This window comes from Trachurus trachurus (assembly GCF_905171665.1).
Source record: "Trachurus trachurus genome assembly, chromosome: 6".
Taxonomy (NCBI): domain Eukaryota; kingdom Metazoa; phylum Chordata; class Actinopteri; order Carangiformes; family Carangidae; genus Trachurus; species Trachurus trachurus.
Genome location: NC_139897.1, coordinates 14,732,627 through 14,747,828, shown reverse-complemented (window position 1 = coordinate 14,747,828; position 15,202 = coordinate 14,732,627).

Sequence of the window (15,202 nt, the reverse complement as noted above, 5' to 3'; positions counted from 1 at the left end):
TGCACCCTTGCTTTCGTTCTTGTGGTGTCTGTCAGAGCTCAGAGCACTGTTCAAATGAATAGGAGGAGTGAGGCACCCCTAGTTGTGACCATGTGGTTATTGGTAATCATCAGAGTTTACAGCAGTAGAATGACACCCTGAGCCATAATTCTCCTTCTCACAGCTAACAACGCTGGGAAAAAAAGCAAGTGGGACAGTATTTTAGATGTGCATACAAGAATTTTGGATTGCTCTGCAGTTTTCGTTCTTTTCTATTAAATTAATTTTGATTTGATTTAGAGAGAGATGTTACCGAGTTTTTTGTGTTTTTATATTTAGTTTCTTATTATATTTATTATTTATGTGTTTTTTTTATTATCATTTTTTCATATACACCCTTTTTACTGTTCAAACACATGAAAAACTGCAGTGTATTTCAAGGATTTGAGGGGTTTTTTTTATCGAAAATTTTATAATGATTATAATAATAATTTATTGCATTATTACATCAATCAATACATCTGTCGACAGTCAGTGTAGCTTACAGAAAACAAAGTTGTTTTTTTCCCCATATTGCATCCATGGCAACGCACTGTTTGTCCTCTTTCATGGTCGTGGTCATATCATCAAACATTGTACTAAACAGAGCCGCTCCTGCTTCTGTGAAGCACTTACACAGAGAGCGAGACTTTGTTATTGTGCTCCATGTGAATTGTTCCCCCTCGCGTGTTCGTTTCAAGGCTGGACTTATTATTATTAAACTTATTTAGGTAAAATTAAAGGAGAAACCTCACATTTTTACAGAAGTAATGAACATAACATAATGAACTCTAACCTGAAACTGGATACTACATACATACATTCTAGTGAATTTGTCAGGTTCTTTATAAAAGAATCCTCATATTTTCTGATTAATGGTTTGATTAAATAATGCATTTAAAATGTTTTCTCATTCTGCCTCACTACTAAGAGACAGCAAAGAGAAAGTGTTGCCAGAAAATACAGTCGAGGCGTATCCAAAAGAGACCAGGGTCTCTTGAAGCCAGAGAATTGAGGGAAAAAATAAATTAGGTCATCTTTCTATCCTCTTGTACTGCTATTTAGAAAAAATAATAACATTTAGTCGCCATTGTGCAATTTGTCTGAAGTTAACTAAACTGGTTTTGTAATTTTATCAAGGATTTGCAGTTTTTATTCAAAGATAAAGTCATGGTCATATTCAGTAACTCTCTTGTCTTTGTCATAATGGTGAATGATATTATTTTGCACCTTATTAAAAGAAGATGCACACAAATTCACTAATAGAGTACAGTAGACAAGACAGAAATAATGGCCATTAGGTCTGCAAGTAAAATAGTGGCATTTGATTAGCATTACGTTGTATGCTGATTCATGAGGAATAGCTATATAGTAATGCTGCTGGAGGCTTAATTAGAGTGCTTGCAGACTTGGCACATTGCAGTGACAAGCATAGAAATGTGTGTAAGATATAGAAACCTTTCTAACCTCTAGTTAAACCCTTTCTTCTATTCTAACAGTTTGCCCTCTAATTAAGTTCCAGAGTGGGATTGTCCTCTGTTTTTTTCTGACTATTCACATGCAATTTTACTAATTGCAACCACAGAAAATGACATTTTTCTCCAAAATTATAATCTACGATAGTGTGTAACATACATTGGAAGGAAGTCGCAGGATGTATGGTAAAGTTCAGAGAATTTTTACAGCAGATTTTCTTTTTAAAATTACCATTGATAATTAAATTAGCTGTAGATAATATACACATTAGTCGAAGTGATTGATTTTTTTAACGCAGAACCACATATTAAAATGATTTTCCTAAGCGTTACTGTTTGGTTTTTCAGATGTAGAAGCCATGGTGCAAATTGAATATGGTCTAATTTCCTGTGAATGGCGAATATGTTCTGAGGAAAAATAACATGGAAATTCATATATAAAGCTTGAGACCTCATTTAACCTAGATGGTACAAACATTTGGCAGGGCCTGAGAGTACCTGCTCCCAGTTGCGGTTCTACTAGTAATAGATAGATGGCACTGCATCCAAGGTAGAGCAAAGGGCCAGAGACTTCTCTCAACCATCTTTCAGGGTCTTACTCTCATTATCCATACGAAAATTAACCTGTCAATTTATCAATCAACACCATCTTGAGTTTTCTGCCTCCTGTTTGGCGACTAGCATTGCAACGACGCTGACGCACAGATAACCAGGAGGTATGTGTTTGTTAGTGTAGTGAATGAGTGCATTATCACTTAAATGACTGCTATGAATCACAATTGCTGCCAGGCTGTTGATAAGAGGTAAATACACAGGCAATTTGATTTTAAAGTATATATCTGTTTATGTATTCTTTTGTGTGTCGAGGAAATAAGGTCAGGGCAAAGCAGACAGTATTTGTGCTTTGTTGCACACTGGTTTCTTTAAAAGTCCAGGTTGTATTGTCAAGACTGAATTCTCCAGTTTACTGTCACCATACGGACTAAATGACAAGCTTGCATTTAATTTATGAATTGTAAATACACATGGTGTGCTGCAGTGTAATTCTTTCATTCCCACAAGAAAGACTTGAAATAATGTTAAGTAATGAAATTTTAAATTCTAACACACAGTCATGACTAATCATCCCTAAAAGAGAAAGTGTTGCTGAAATTGTGATAAAAGAAATACAATAATAATAATAATATAGTAAATGGCAACTATATGATTATTTGTAATGAACAGAATCAATACAAATAGGGGTTAGGTTGGCTTTGATCTTTCATCTTTGAAAAACATAACTGTTTTTTTTATGTTTTGAATGTTTGCAAGTAGTTTTATAAGTAATTTACAAAAACAATTAAACCATTATTTTGTGATCATTTCAAGAAATAATACAGAATTGCATAAGTAAACATCAAAATTATAGTTTAAAAGTGTTTCAAGGACATTGCACACATTGCTTGATTCTTCTCTATTGACTTTGGAGTTAACGTTACATCTGCTCTTAGAAATATCTTAAAGAGAAGCGGATTGAAATATGTGTTTGCATGCTCAGCATGATACAGAGTTATAATAAGCACTGGGACATGTCTTTATCTCTAAATGGGTTATAATGTGATAAGCTAAACTAGACCCTCAAAAATCCCTACCAAGTGCAACCGCAGGTGGGGGACCTCAATTGCTTCAGTTCATTCTTCTTTTTTCCTGGTATTTTCTTCTTCTCTGTTCAGGTTATTAGCCGCTACATGACTGGATCACCCGAAAATGGAAGGACAGGAACAGAACCAGATAGGGGTTGTGAATAGCGGGAGGGACCTTTCTTTTTCCAATTGTTGTTATTTGCAAATGGCCTTATTGTGTAGAGGTGTTGGAGAGGAGGGGGCGCTAGTGAGGAAAAATGGCGGAGAGTATTTTAAAATGCTGACAAAAAGACAAGAGAAAAAGGAACACCTCTAGTAATTTGTTTCAGCAAGCTTAGCCTAATGATGTAAGCAGATTACTTTCCAGCAGAGTGAGAGAGGGGCATGAAGGGTTTTTTTTTTCCTTTTTTTCCTTACGGGTCTGCCCCATTAAAGATCGAGACAGAAGCCACTGCCACACAGTTAGTTCCTATCGTTGACTCTATGTATGCTCTTCCATGCCATTTGATAATTCACATACCCAAGAAGTGGATTATGATCAGATCAGAAAATTGCTTGGCACACAGCAGTGGCTTTGGGCTTGTTTTGCAGCCTATTTCAGCGCCTTAAAAGGGGAACCTCCCCGACTATTGGAGGTGGGATGTAAGCCACTCATTGCTGTGGTGGGTGCCCCTGGCCCGACTTGCTCTCTCTCCTCAGAGAGCAGAGATCAGTGGTATGCCCAGATTGAAAGCGAGGGCAGCAACCCGGCATGATGAAGGACACTGGCTCCCAGTCAATGTGTGGAAGAGACTGGAGGATGAAACACACCATTAAGATCAATTTAGAGTGTTGCTCTAAATTTCAGCAGGACTGATCGATCCTGACAGGAGGGCATCGTACCGCCTGCCAGATCACTTAAACCACTGCCCCTTGTCTTACGTTGCTTAATGTCATGTCATTGGCTATCATTCCCAGTTGAACCGTGAGCTGCTGGATTTCGTTTCAATTACTACTTGTAGGATTACCTTTTATTTTTACACATCAGTAATCAATGAGGATTTTGATAATAATGTCATAATGCGATCTCAGTATTGCATTCTGGCTCTTTTTTCCCCTCTATTCTTAATCCAAAGTGAAATCCTCTGAGACTAGCTGTCCTGTTGGTTTATTGATTTTTCTCCCTTGCTCTGTGAACGCTGGACAGAAACTTGAGAGCCAAGGTACAGAAAAGAGACTGTAGCTTACTCAAGGGTTTAACCGTCAGACAGGTGCTTTATAGGATAAGAGCAATAACACAGAGATACACGGACTCTTTTTAATACATAAATATGACATGACAAATAATGACAAAAAAATCAACTAATTAAAAAGAAAATATCAAAAGAATAAAACGTACTAGGACTGATAATGCAACAAAACAAATTTGACAACATACTGTAAATAACAAAGGAGGATAAGAAAACATAACTGTTAAAAAGGTGTTTACATCTATCAATTCTATTATAGGTAATATAGCATATTGTGTAAGATGCTCTGTATAAGTCTGGACTGCGTATGTTGTGATATGCAGAGTCTGAGCGTACATTATGTGCTATTATTGCAGTGCTACTATCTGCCGGCATGTGCTGACATTTTATATGCCATCTATTTATTAGTTGGGATGTTCATTGAAGCAGCTCAGGTTAAGTATCTTGCTCGGTGTCTGACTGGAGATATTGAACCTGCAGCCCTCTTGTCCCCAGTTCAGTTCCCTAACCACAACCAGTTTGCCCCTTTGAAGGATGAGGTCTCAGGAAGAGTGGTGCTATGTATACCACACAGACAGTGATCTATTCTGTGTCTGATATCATGTTGCTCCATGTCACTGACTGATGTTACCTGCATCCCCCCGCGATGATTAGATCCATGACTGTGCCTACAGTTCCCATATAAAATCACTTCCCTATTTTTAACCCGCAAGACGCCAAGTCCTCTTTCAGAGCAGTGAATGAGTGAGGGAGAAAGAATAGGGGAAGTTATTTTAAAGGACGATATTGCTTCATTGTGTGCTGTCATTCCATCCTTGACAAATGTTCCTCATCTGAGTTGGTGACATGCTCCACTGTATAAATGGGTTATGAGGCAGAATGTAAGTTATGTAAGTCACAATGCTTCGAGACATCTGCTAAGCACATTCATATGTAATGAAACATAATGCAATAAAAATAATGGAGGCAACACAGAAGATTTATCTGCCATTATAAGTATCCTTGCTCTGCTTTATTGCAACCTTCCACCTGCGCCCTGAACAACAAAAGGATTTTTGAAAAAGGAGAGCTGGAATTTTTTTTAGTGTTATCAAAGGTTGTGTACATGTGGTATCTTAAAAAAAAAAAAAGTCTTTTGTATTATTTCCCTTGTGCAAAAAGAGTGCTTCACCAAGTCTTTTTAACAACTTTAAATCAACTTTAAATAATAAATAATTTCTTTTAGCACTACAAATGTGGAATTTCTTCCACATATAGGTTAAAATGTGTCACTGGGAAAATAATTTAAAACCAGATAATTAATGTGGTAGGAAGCAGTGCAATATTTTTATGATCTAAACTAAACTTTAATTAGGTAATACAGAATACAGAGTGTACAAATATTCAGCTACAGATCTTGAAATTTGATTTAGTCCATGATGAGGGAGGTGGACTAGTAGCCCATTGTACCTTTAATGATTTGCCTGTATCTTCAGGGGCTGTCGGTGCCACCAGCTGAGGCGTTAATACAAATATAGCAGATAATTTGTGAACTAACCTGTTTTTAAGTGGCTTTCTACAAAAGTGTGACAGGCAGGTGGGGAAACATGCAGAAAGTAATTAGGTATTTGCTGTTACTGAACCATCCTGAGAATTCTTTTTTTTTCTTCTTAGGTGACAGAACTTTTAAATCAGAGGATTCTGATTTTTAACTAATTTATTTTTTCTGATGATTCTTAATTTGTTTATCATTCATCCTTCTCTTAGAATTGGTAAAAAATCTGAGTCATTCCAGTCTTTCTAAAAAAAAAAAAAAAAAAAAAAGAACATCGTTAAATAATCTCATTAGTTTTAGCTGTTTTCTTTTAAAAAGAAATAGTGGGGCAATTGATAAAGTCTAAGCTCCACCTTCGCCGCCTCTCCATTTTGTAATCACAGGCAGTTTGGCAGCACAACGTAATTAGTTTGCACGCCAGATTTCCCATGAGTCTCAACCCAGCTCAAAGCCAATCCCTTCCTCATCAGCAGCCCAGAGACTAAACACCTACTTTATCTGGTTCCCCCAAGGCTGTCCATCCATAGGGAGTCAGGGTGCTCTCAAAAACATTGCCAATGAGGGCTCCAATGCCTAAGGCTGGTATGGGTGAAACTTCAGATGGCAGATGGCACGGAGAAGGAAAAGGACCATATCTTTAAGGTAGAACTGCCAAACAAAAGTGGAACATCATATCCTAGAGCCGTACGTCCCAGGGCTGAGATTAAAGCATGAAATATATGTTGAGAGGAGCCACAAATGTCTTCATTTCAAAAACTGTTAAGTGATCAAAGTGTCTGATGTGTGGAGGCATGCTGCAGGGTATTTTCATGTTTTCACCAGTTGACAATAACCAGGGAAATGTTTCACAGCTTGTTCAAATGTCATCATTGATAAACGGGACTGCTGACATTGAGTGTCATTTATTAAGACGGCTATCCGATTTGTGCTGAGCTGTGTTTGCTTTGCTGTACCGTATATCACATGCACATCCGTATCGCAATATAATATCTACATATTACAATCTTTGCGACTGAGTATTTGAAAGAAATTGTGAAGGCCGTTCCCCTTTCATTGCAAGTATTTGTAGATATGCCTACATCTGAATTACCTGTGCCAGTCAACAGCAAGAAGTGATCGGGCAGTTTTTAATACCACTAGGCCCATCTGGGAGAAGGACCCTTTTCATTCGACGTACTTGGCTGCTTGTCGCCTCACCATAATAGGCGCGTTGAACGAGCTCTGAAGCAATAGCCAATTAAATGCCTTGAAGGGGATGCCTCGAGGCCCCGCATGAAAGGCTTCAGGTGTGAAATGCTTGTTTTTCAAGAGTGCTGCAAATGTTGGCTGCTTTCAAGTTTGCTATTGCCCTGCTGGCTTCCCCTTCCAGCCCACCCCAGCAGCCCTTCTCATGTGGAGGAGGGTAGAGGCTAGAGGTGATGGGCAAGAGAAGACCACTTAAGTACAATTTTCTTTTCAGCGTTCCAAACCTGTGCACTCTCGTGTTTTTCACTGCTGCCTCATAACAGCGAACAGAGTTTCAGATGATGCAGACAATAGCTTTTTAGCGCACAATGGAGAGAAGAGGAGATGCTGAAGGGCAGACAAGGGGAAATATGGATGAAACAGAAAGTCTGTGCTTGAATCCAAACCAGAGGCTGCAGTGGTTGGGCTATGGCGGGGGTTGGCTGGGAGGGGGCTTAAAAGGAGATGGATTGTTTGCTAATTGTGGTCATTTCTGACCAGAACATGACAGGTTCAATGACTACTTTAATGCGTTATTGAATACAACAGAAGCTTGAAATGCAATTGCAGGAGAAGCTTCTGTTTTAGAAATTAGTTTTCAGCCCCCTTCATGGGGGGGAAGAATGCTCATTCATAGTTCAAGTGTAAGAATAAGCTGCCTTGTCTGTGTCTGGATTGACATATTTATCCAAACTGCTTTATTTCTATCTCTATTTCATACAACATATGCACAGAGTTGAGAAACAGTCTTAGATCAATGAGGAGTAACATTAAAAGATGCCTGCAGGAACTGAGAGGGAGTAAATCCAGGGGATATTAATCTTATTAGGATCATACATCACCAGGATGTCAGGTGAAGAGACAAATGAATGGGGGCCTGTTTATCTGTGCTAGGCTATGTGGTTTACCTAGCCATTGCTCTCGGCACATATTGCCACTAATAAATTGGTTAAGTCCTCGCAGAATGATTGTAATGAAGTTAAGGGACTGGCTTGTCTGAGCTCTCGCCACTACAGCCAGCCATTCCCGTATCCCCCTTTTTTTATCTGTCCAGATTGGGAGAGCCCTTTCGATAAGATGAAGAGAGGAGAAATCAAAATAAATGGAGTCCATTAAAAGCAGCAATGCATCAACTGCTTGATAAAGTGATTAATAAACAGGCTGGGATTGTGATTGATTAAAGCATTTAATCAATCTGTTAAAAAAAAAGGACTATTGGCAATGGTGCATAAATGTCCTGCCTGGTTTAAATGTATAAAACACCACATAACCATTGTTATGTTTTTCAAAAATACAAAGCTTTGGTCATCTGAAGCATTTAAAATGTGTAATTTTTTGTTATTAATAAAAAAAAAAGCAGCTCTCTCACATAATTAATCACAAGTATGCCCTGTTATGTGGACATGGTGACTCTCTTCAGTCTTGGCACCATTTCTTCCCATTTAAACAAAAGAGTAGTGATTGACTTAAGTGGTAACATGGACTCATTACAGATGTTTTAAATATGCCCAGATACACTTGCATTAGACTTCCAAACACTTAGTAATCAATGACTAAAATCTCTTGCAAATTCTAAGGTGGTGGATGAGTGGGCCGGTAACAACGTTTGTGAGACTTAAATGTCATTCAAAGCCACTAATGCAAAGGGAAATACATAGAACAGATTGACACGTCAAGCTTGGTAAAGTTCAGCCGTGATGTATAGCACATTAAGATAGGAAATTACAGATGTTGTAATTATCAGCAATGAGTGACCTCATGTGCAAAAGGGTTTCGGGTTAAAGTACTTGTACTTTGCTTTTAAGATGTGAAGCACAAGAAAAGATTGGCATTCATCTGCAAATGGCATGCTTTTATTGAAATGAATGGGGCAAATTGGGAGAAAGTAATGTTAAGAATAATTTCCACAGTCAGAAAGAAATTTATGATGTTCATTCACCCCCATGAGCTGTGGAGTTGGGAAGGATCTAGGTTTATTCTGCTACTTAGTTTCACATTTACCACATAAATTCGCATGAATGTGCTGTTGCTGAACAAAGGGAGCATTATAGACAAATGAGAAAACACAGATAAACTGAACTACTGTGTAACACCTAGCTTATTTAGAGACCTCAGACCTGCATGTACTATGCCTCATCTTTGAGGCTTGTTTGCACTTTTTTAATATTGATCTTTAACAATGTGAAAGTGGTAATGTATAGTTGGCTACAAGAGAATATGACAAGCACATATAGTAGGGTACAGCCTATAGAGGCTAGCTGCTGGAAATCATGTGCACAAAACCTAATGTATTTTATGATGCTGTACACATAGCTATAGGTTGTAGTTATTGTATATTAATATTTTATTTGCAAATTATGAGCTTATTAATACAGTTTGATGTGTTGCTTTACGTTAAACTACTCAACTGTACATTAAGTATTTTAAATTAGCTCTGCTTCAACCAGCTGCACCACTGATGCGTACACATAAATGCAGCACTTTTAGGTCATCATCAATCATTGAATATTTCAAAATAAAAAGAGATAGGAGGCATTCTGTCCCCATGAGTGCTTCTATTAAGTACATTTTGCAGAATGTAGTAGAGTAAGGTAGTACCCTTCAAGTGTGATGCTTTTGTTGTCAAGAAAATGATCTGAAATCTCCCTCCACCACTGAGTAGCAGTACACAACTGTACAGAGGCAGCAGTTTCACTGAAGCAAGAAAAGTGTCATTGGCTGCCGGTGGGCATTTTTGAAGTCCACTGATGGCTTTAGTAAAGCAGCCATTGTAGGACTTGCACTTTCATATCTGTGTCAACCTGAAGCATTTGTAAAGATGCACAGGCTTCGGCCACACAAATGTTGCGATTGCAATGCACGTGGTTCTTCATCATTTATCTTGAAAGGGGGAGGTACACTAGTAATAGACTTTAATTTCTGTTTTTGGGGTAATAAGCATGTGACACCCAGTTGAAATTACCAGATACAGTGCATGCTATTTAATCTGAAGTCTCCTACAAATGAATAGAAGTCAAATGAATGACACATGAATGACTTGTTAATTATGCAAATGGAGTGCTGCAGGAACCTGGTAAGTTGCGGGAACTCTGTCATCTAAAAGGGTATGGCGAGTGTGATAATGTAGCAGCTTGGCATGGCTCTCTTGATGTAATGACAGGTCAATTTGACTGGCTTTATGCTCTGCACCCTGGTTCTTTTCTCTGGCTCTGGTGTGGCTGCCCCCGCCGCCTCCACCTACCCCCCCTTCCTCGTGTCCCTTGGACTTTGATTTCTCCTTTGTTCCGTTGGCTCCTCTACTGACACTTCCCAAGAATAAGAGATGCCACACAACCACGACCCTTTCACACCACACCGATGACCTCTGTCTCCTCCATGCATGACCCCTCACCTAGAAGCTGACAGCTTGATTAATTGAAGAATGTTATGATTTATGAGTATCTTCTCAGCGTGATTAACAAGGCAACAGGTGGCACAACCAAACAGCTAGCAGGAACATTTCTTTGAGAAGGGAAACAATGGAGGATTATATATAGAAACCATGTTTTGTGCAACAGTGACTGTCAAATTGGTTAAGCCATATATCATTTTGACTTTTTTGTCTACCACTGCAGTTAGGATAATGTAGCAGAAAGGTTTCTTTTGTGATCGACTCGTCAGCTCCGTCAGACACACGGAAAGATGTCATATACTAACAATGTGGTTAAGTGAAAAGCTTATCCAGTGTTGTGATTGTCAACACCTCCACATATTCGGTCCCAGTTTTTGCCTTGAAGATCTCGAAAGTGAATCCCTAAAAACACAGCAAGAGGAAACAGGTTCCTTGGGATTTCTTCAATACAAGGATATCTTTATTGTATCTATGAGTGGCTCTTAGTTCATGTGACTGCTGATGACAGTGTGTCCATGCTTGACTCTAGCAGAGCAAAGAGTGTCATTTGGAGAGCAGCATGTAAGAGGAAATGGTGTCAGTCGTGACACAGGGCCACGTCCAATTGTCTACCCAAAGCTTTGCGAGTTAACTCACCTGACAGCTTCGCAGATAAGTCTGTCTTGTAGTCGAGACACTTAACTGCGTAATGGAACTTGGTGGTCCAACTCAGGTGACAAGGGGATAGGGGGTGTTGAAGGGGTCACATGAAACCTTCTCATCAACTAAGTCAGTCACAGAGGAGGACTATAGAGTGGGATAGCGGTCTCTTGACACAGTGTCACAGGCAGACTGTCCAGCTGAGCGAAAGCGCATGGTAAGATGTGGCCTTTCCTTTTGACATGGATTTGTTCTGACCTTAGCTTCAGGCTGTGACAACTGATGGATGATTGATGGTGCCGTTTCAGCAGTGTCAGTAGAAAAAGCCAGGCACCTTGGAGAAAGCGTTTCTCTGACCCACAGTGACCTGGCTTCAACTTGTGTCGAACAACAAAAGATAGTCGACTACAGTCCGTGTCCATCATCGTTCCTGCTCTTGATAACTGCGCAGAAAGTAGTTTTTAGTTTGCTTTCTCATCATCATCAGTGTCAATCATCAAAACAGTGGCTGTTTTACATTCCTATCTTCAGCTTTCTTCAACTGTTGTATTATTTTAAAATCCTGCTTGTTATGGTTCAGCTCACACACCCCCACATCATAGTAAGACTCATCTTTAATGCTAGAAAAACAGCTGCACCACGTGAAGATGGGGCGCAGGAAACCTTTCTGGGTAAAGAAATGTCAGGGTGTTGTGTTTACAAAGCATTGCCATCAATGAAAAATTAATTATCTGAGAGTGAGCAAAGGTTAATTTTGTCAGAAACCTTTCGATCTGGAGCAGCTGACCCCAGCAGTGCTGGTCGCCGCACTTGTGCCTAGACGAGGTGACACATGCAATGACCTGTGACATGGGCAGTGACAGCAGAGTAAACTGGGCCGTGCTCCCCTGCCTCACCGCGCCTGGAGAGCTTCAGAGGGCTCCAAGGTGAGAGGAGCAGGTTAAAGCACAGCGCTGCTCCCCATGTCACCAGCACCAGATCCCATGATCAGTAGCTCCACCCTCGACAAACAACTCCCCAGTCCTGCCACCCACCTCTGTTGTCTCCAAGAGACAGTGCTGCCCACCGCTGGTTGCCCCATATGTTTGGGCTGCACACAAGGTGGTTTCTCGGATACTGTGGTTGCTAATTATAAATTTAATTTGCATTTTAATTAGAATGGTGGAAAATTAAAGCCTGCCAGCTGGAGAATTTCAAAACGCTTTCCCTCCCTCCTTTTTCTCTCTCTCCCTCTTCTCTCCTGGTTTAAACTGAGCATGACTCTGTCCTGTTTCCGTTACCAGCACCTTCTCAGCAGTGGGACAGCATCTGGTGTCACCTCTGAGTTGTTCTTTCTGCATGTGTAGTGTCATGCTAACTTTCTATATGTGTGTGTGTGTTTTTTTTTCTCAATGAAGTAATTTATGGGTCACTTGACAGCCCACATAATTTAGTTAAGCTCATGAAACTCATAGGTATTTTTATATGAATTCTAATAAGCTATTGAATATCATCTTCTTTGATAGTTTGATTAGTAAAACGAGGTCCAAATCCCTGTTAGGGTGCTCAATTGACACACTTTACACATGCTGGGAAGTAAGCGATCTGCATGTGTGGGCTGGTAATATCATTCAGTTTTGGTCATTATTTTCCAATCTCCATAATTCGTCCCGTTCCCCATGTTGTTCCCCCATGGTCATTCTCATTCCCTCTCTCACCTCCCACGGGTGTCCTTGCTCAATAATTGTCATTAATTGATTGACAGCTCTGATAGACCCAACTAACCCCAGTTCTGCTCTCATGTCTATGTTTTAAATGAGAGCGTGTACATCCAGTGACCTTGTCTGCCCATCAGCTGTCAGCCACTGTGAAGCCAATCCAGGGAATGTCTCACCTTAGCAAAGTAGACCGTCCTAAATGATTGTAATTGGTTTGTGAATGTTGTGTTGCATTCACTTGTGCATGGTGAAGGCTAGTTCAAGTTTTGTTTAAACTCTTTGTGTTCAACATATATCAAAGGCATGCATTCATCATTACAATCCTATTTAAGCTTCTCTCTTTTAATCTAATTTCAATCGTGCATTTGACCAGTAAGTGTTGTCAGGCGCTTACGGAAATGTTACCCAGGACTGTGCCGTTAAAATTAACTGAATTCAAAGATGGGCTTTGAATCCTGGAAACCCATCACAGCAGGGTTTCTTTTCATAGTGTAATTTCTCTAAATTCACGTCAAATTATGTAAATAAGAACTTTCAACTAAGAAAAATCCAAGCTCAATTTTGTTTGGCCGCAATCCAAAAAATACCATCATGTCTAAGATGTGAATTAAAGCATGAATATTAGAACATTATTACCACCTTCCAGCTCATTTCTATTAATGTTTTTTTGGTATTTATATGTAAATAATTAAGGAGCTAAGCATTTCCTGTAAACATAATATACATTAAAACTTTTCCAGGAGACAACTTTTTTTTTTTTTTTTTTTTTTTTTACAGCTGAGCCACTGTAAAAACAGACTCTATAGTTTTTTTTCTCTACAATAATCCATGCATGTACTGTGTCCTAGGCACATGTAATGTCTGACATTCTTCCAGGTTGGTTTGGTTTGGGAGGCTGCCAGCCCTAGTTTTGCACCTCTTTGCAGGCCCAGTTTGATGTGGTGTGAATAACATTCAGACATACACACACGCCCTCATTAGCATTCATTCAGGGAGGCAATGCAGGGCACCCTCTCTGCTCTGAGGGTGGCATTTGGCAAGGGCCAGATACACCTGGCAAAAAGTCCCCTTCTTTCTCCTGCCCATCATGTTCATCACATTTAGTTTTCCATCATACACACAAAACAGTCTTTTCTTTTATCCAAAAACATGTTTCTTAGTCGCTGATTACTTGACATAGAGAGTGCACAATTATTTATTTCATACCATAGTAAGCAATAATTACAACTCAAATTCCCTCTAAATGCCATAGACAATTCAATTGATATAAAGTCTTTGATGCAGTACAGTGGGGGAAAATCTCTGTAAAGCTGTGATTAGAATAATGATTAAATTGAAAAATGAAAGCACAAGAGAACAGTCCATTCAGTGACCCTCACAAGTCTGGCATGCAGTAGCTTCTCCCTCTAAGGCATGGATCCATCAGCCTTAGTCTGGAGCAACAGTGGCTATGTGAAAAAGGCTTGGCAAGAGGAAGGCACACATTCTCCAGATCTGAATCTGTGGGCTGCTGTGTCTGTTACTCTGTATAACAATCCCCCTGTCTCTTCATGTGAGACACATCCACCCTGCTATGTGATCTTTAGCATCACTCTTTAGATATGTGGCAGTACCATTGATGGTGAGGCTCCATGTTGATCTTGACATCCCAGGTGTTAGAAGGTGTCTCAGAGGCGCTTCCACTGCTTTTCACCGATTAACAGCTCTTGCGACTGAAGTTTTCGAAAAGTCTGTGGGTTTAAACGCCTGTATTTTTTTTCTTTACTTTTCTCAGCACATATAGAAATAAAATGAATAACATACCTTTAGCTGAAAAAAGCAAAGTCTTGGCAATCGGCTATTGAAGACCCCTTTTAGGTATATCTTTGTCAATTGTCAAATATTTGAGTGTATGAAGTGGTGTGATGAGGTGCAGAGACAGATATTTGAAGGGATTTTAACTCATTTGAGCAATTACATGCTTAACTGGCCCAAGATAATCTGTCATCCAAAGCTTCTGTCTCGGGCTCTCCCTCTCTTTTCCGATCCTCCACTCTCTCATACCCTCCTATGTGGCACAAGAGAAGCTCAGAATAGTGGGATTTAGAGCACAAAAGCTTACCCTGAATGGAATGAAGGCCTCGGAGAAATTAATTGCTTCTAACAAACAGCATGACTGCTAGCATGTTTTGTGTCCCATTCTTATCAGCCTCCAGAGGTAGAGGGGTGGGCGACAAGTCTGGAAAGCGTGAACCTATAAATGAGGAGAGTGGGCTACAGGAATTTGCACTGACATTATTTTAGCTTTGTTTAAGTAGAGGTATCAGCAAAGGCTTTACGCAAAGTATTTGTATAGGTATGCGCCATGCAGAGTATTTTATGCTCTCAGGAGCT